The sequence below is a fragment of the Chanos chanos genome, chromosome 8, assembly GCF_902362185.1.
Source record: "Chanos chanos chromosome 8, fChaCha1.1, whole genome shotgun sequence".
Classification (NCBI taxonomy): Eukaryota; Metazoa; Chordata; class Actinopteri; order Gonorynchiformes; family Chanidae; genus Chanos; species Chanos chanos.
Window position 1 is genome coordinate 7,097,958 of NC_044502.1, and position 5,066 is coordinate 7,103,023.

Here is a 5,066-nt window from a genome sequence, read left to right on the forward strand (position 1 = left end):
TGAAAAAAAAAAAAAAAAAAATTTACTCAGCGGAGGAGATGTTGAAACGGAACGCTGACACAAAATTCATATCTGGATATTCTGTTGCCACTGTGAGGAACATCAAACGGTAATTTAGCCAAAAACGTTTAGAAAGAGAGAAGAAAATGCCGCGTCAAGTAGCCAAGGGAGACGGAGAACTTGTCTGTCTTACACACACAGACATAAACACACACACACACACACACGCAAGTCTCTTTGTGTACCTATTCACTCCACCAACGAAAACAGGTCAAGTAGAAATCACAGGAAGACAACATACTGCTAATTATGGAACTCCAGAGAGAGAAAGGGACTCAAATGTAATTCATTGCTAGACTCCTTCACATTGTGTATAGCAGTGATAACAATCGTTCCCGCTAATGTTTCCTTTTAAATAAAGCTCTTGTTGGAGAATGACAAGAAACCAAAGGTGCGACAATCAATTTACTCTTTTCTTCAAACAAAAATATGTAATGGAACAAACTTGACGTCTAATCTCTGCTTATCTTTGTCTAATAGCATAGAATGTTTCAGAATGTTCTCTTTTACAATCAGAGAAAGGGTATCGATGAAGAGACATATAAGCAGACAGAGCCATTTTTCCCTTTTTTAGAGGACAGAGGTTGAAATGTCAGTGTTTGCATCGGGATGTGTCAACAGTAAGCATGCAACCATTTGCTCCTTGGCCTGTTCAGATGGTGATCACATGGGGTTAATGTTTCCCACTGGCCATCTTGTTTGGATAGTGCATTGTAATTGGCCACAAATACCATTCTAGGGATGTGTGTGTGTGTGTGTGTGTGTGTGTGTGTGGCTTGGAATGCTGAAAAGCTTGGTCAGAGATGATACTGGAAACAAACATGTACACGCTCACTCACACACACACACACACACACACACAGACAAACACACACAAACACACAGAAACCAGTTAACAATGACTGTATGTAAACTGAAAATGTACACTAATGTAATATTATCAGTTGTTTCTTTTTTCTCTATTTTCCTTTATTTCTCTCTCTCTCTCTCCCTCTCTCTCTCTCAAACAGAAACCATTTAACAGTGTACATGTTATCAGTTGTTTCTTTTTTCCTTTCCCTCTCTCTCTCTCTCTCTCTCTCTCTCTCACACACACACACACACACACACACACACACTAACATATTACACACATGTACATTCCACATATCATGCTGGGATAAGTAATAGCTATTAAAGGACCATCTCTCCAGGCTGTGAAGTCCATACATGTGCGTCTATAATAGACCTCTCTCACATTTACATCACAAATTGTCACTTGGAGATGATTGTCTCTGGTCTCTGGTCTTATTCTAGTCCACCGCCCCAGCACAGTAATGAAGACTGTCTTTGTCTACGGAGTAAAAAGAAAAAAAACAAAAAAAACCAGACTATGACGCTATTTTTTCCCACTTTGATGATTGTCATCGATTGAAAAGGGGCATGCCAAAGACTTAGTTATACGATAAAGCTGCCAAGCACTTGTGCATTCCAACAGAGACTCTGAGGTTTGTCAAGTTTCCTTACTGTTAGCTTAATGCTAATTGGAAGTGGGGCTGTGGGTGGGTTTTGAGTGCTGAGTAGGGTGAAATAGCCGCTAAAGAGGAATACGTCGTGTCGTGCGTTCTGACTTGCGCCTTTCAGCCGGAGAGCCGCGCTCATCCTCCTCTTTTACCATTTTGTCCTTGGAAAGAGAGAATTCTGATAGAGATAGATCGAGTTGTAGGTTGAGTGAAAAGGAAAAGAATGATGAAGTTACATTAATGAGAGAGAGAGAGAGCGAGAGAGAGAGAGACAGAGAGAGAGAGAGAGAGAGAGAGAAACAGAGAAAGAGAGGGAGAGAGAGAGAGAGAGAGAGAGAGAGAGACAGAGAGAGAGAGAGAGAGAGAGAGAGAGAGAGAGAGAGAGAGAGAAACAGAGAAAGAGAGCGAGAGAAACAGAGAAAGAGAGGGAGAGAGAGAGAGAGAGAGAGAGAGAGAGAGAGAGACTGTTCCCTTTCAGTCGCCCTTGCCACACACCTGTAGCAGTAAGTTTGTTGGGTCTGAACTTCACGCTAACAGATGGCATTCTTTGCCCTTTATGTGTTCCCCAAGTGGAAGAAAAATATCAACAGTTGGCCTTCTCCAGGCAGACTTTTATTCTAAGCAGATTTGTCACCTGCCCATATAATTAAATTATACTGAGAGAGTAAGCAGTTAGTCAGGAACAAACAGAGAGCACACAAGCAAGCAGTGAATGATTAACTTTTATGAATCTTTTATTTTCACCTTCATCTCTTTTCTAGTTGGGGGTTGCTGATGCGTAAGATCGAGGAATTGTGCTTTAATTATAATATTATACCAACAACAGAAGATTAGAGTCTGTTGTTTTGGATAAGTTATAATTGAATGTAAGTATATTAGGCTTCAATTTACTTCAGATTCTTTAAACATTGCGCGCGCACGCACACACACACACACACACACACACACACACACACACACACACACACACACACACACACAAACCTTTACACTCGTGCAGTTTTGAAAGCACAGAGTATTGCTCTATACGTGAAACCTTTTCTTCTCTATGTAGTCTTAAATTTCTAAATCAACGGTGTGGTTTCATTAAGACTCACAGACGTTCACCTTTCTACCCGTTTAGAGAAATCTGATCCGCAGTTGTGTAACCTTTCCTGCCCTCCACCTGGAGGGGATTCCATCGTTTACATAGTCTGGCTATGATTCACTCAGTGTCAGGCGTTTTCCTGTAAGCCCTGACATTATAATAACACTACCACCATTTTAACGTCAAGATTACCATCAAATCATTCATACCGGGCCTGCTGAGCAGAGCCATGCATACTTGTGTGTTTGTGTTTGTGCCTGTGTGGGTGTATGTTATTGCAGAATGATGTGTATTATGTTAGACATGTGCCTGCGCGCGGGTGTGTGTGTGTGTGTGTGTGTGTGTGTGTGTGTGTATGTATGTGTGTGTCTGAGAGAGAGAACATCTGTACTTGTGAGTGTGTGTGTGTGTCTGAGAGAGAGAACATCTGTACTTGTGAGTGTGTGTGTGTGTGTGCGCGCGTGTGCGTGTGTGTGTTTTTAGAGCTTATATCGCTGCCATATCTTCCATCTCTCTTTCCCCGCAGCTCTTGCCTCTAATTTACATTTGTGTACAGCTCGTTAACTCTGGACTGTTTGGATTCATGTCACAGAGTCAAGGCTAATCTCTTATACATTTCACTTCAGCTTTAACCGACACTTTCCTCCACAGAAACCCAGCAGCCTATGTGGTCATGACTCTCTCTTCTCCCACAATACCTTTAATGTAACCAATCTGATTCATGCGCATATACGATATGTTCTTTAAGTGCAATGTAGACTGCCTCAAGTTTTCTGTTTGCAAGTTTTTGCACTTTTTTGCTGCAATTTCATTTCATCCAGGAAGCTAAATTAGCCTTGTGCTACAGAAAATAGCATGTTTGTGCTATGAGAGAGGAGAGAATGGAGGTATATTTTCATTTTTACAGGATTGATTTACAGCTTTACAAATATCACGACCCTTCAAAATACCTTTTCTCCACCCCTGAATTAAGCAACTCGATGGAATCCTGATTTCCTGCCTTTCATTTCCAAATTAAAAACCAAATCACTGAGACACCTCTGAATGTGATAACAGCATATAACTTTGGCTGTAAAACTTCAAATAGCACAATTAATATACAGCAAAGACCATTTATAATATCATAATAGCCATCCATAAAACATTATGTTTAATAATGTAGCATAATAAGTGGCATGACATGACATGACATATATGTATATGTAAACGTATGCATGTATAACATGTTACTTATGCTATTACATGAATATATATGAAACGAGGGAGAACAAGTAAGGACTTATGAAGACTTTATGATGTCATATTAATGTATCTACAATGCATTACGTATATGGCATTCACAGGGAGTGGTGCTCTTTTATTTCTCTCCCTAGACGCTGATTTCCCTACTTTCAATGGATGGCACAAACTTTGCCTTCTCTAGAGTGCAGAGTGAATGAACAAAGTTAATCTTAATGTCCAGTCCTCAGTTTGACCTGTGAACTAACCGACTAACGCAGGACTTAAGGGGTTTACAACACGCCACAGATGCGAGAAATTTTTAATGCGTCTTTGACTCCCTCGTTTTCTCCTTCTCTATCTCTTTCACTCTTTGTTTCTCTCTCTCTCTCTCTTTCTTCACATCAATAATGTCTGTGGGTGACCCTCGAATGGCTTAAGAACTTAAAAATTCAATCAAGAGACTTAAGAGAGAAAGACTTTAAGTGACTGAGAGTGTGAGAGATGACAGAAAATTAGATCAACCTCACATCAGAAACACTTTGGACCAAAGAAAATGTCTTGTTACTTATTTAGATCTGCCCTTGCTGGAGCTGAATGGTAACCTTTGAAGGGCAGCGAGATATTGTATAAAGTTATTGAATGTGTGTGAGTGAGTGTGTGTGTGTGTGTGTGTGTGTGTGTACGTCCACGTTCTTTGTAAGTCATAACATTCAGACTGTACCTAGACCACATGCTTTTCTCATATCCTGCCTCTCTGTCAGTTTCAGTCTCTCGCCCAACCACTTTTCTCCAGTCTTCATTCATTATCACTCTCTACACTAACCTCATCACCTCTCTCTCTCTCTCTCTCTCCCTGTCTCTGTCTCTATCTCCATGTGCTCTGCTATTCTGTTCTCATCTCTGAAAACACCGCAGATGTCTTTTTTTGGCAATGCCAAAACAAACGAGACTCGAATGTTTGACCTTTTCCAGCGCTGTTCCTGAAAATGATATGTGATGTTTGAGAGTCAGAGAGACGATGAGAATGAAGAGAGTGAGAGAGAGAGAGAGAGAGAAAGGAGTCAAGGGGAAGTCAGAGGGGAAAGAAATGCAGCAAGAGAAAGAAACAGAGAGAGAATGGAAGGAGATAGAAGAAGAGAAGAGAAGAGAAGAGAAGAGAGGAGGAGGAGAGGAGGGTATATCTCAAGCCCTTGCTG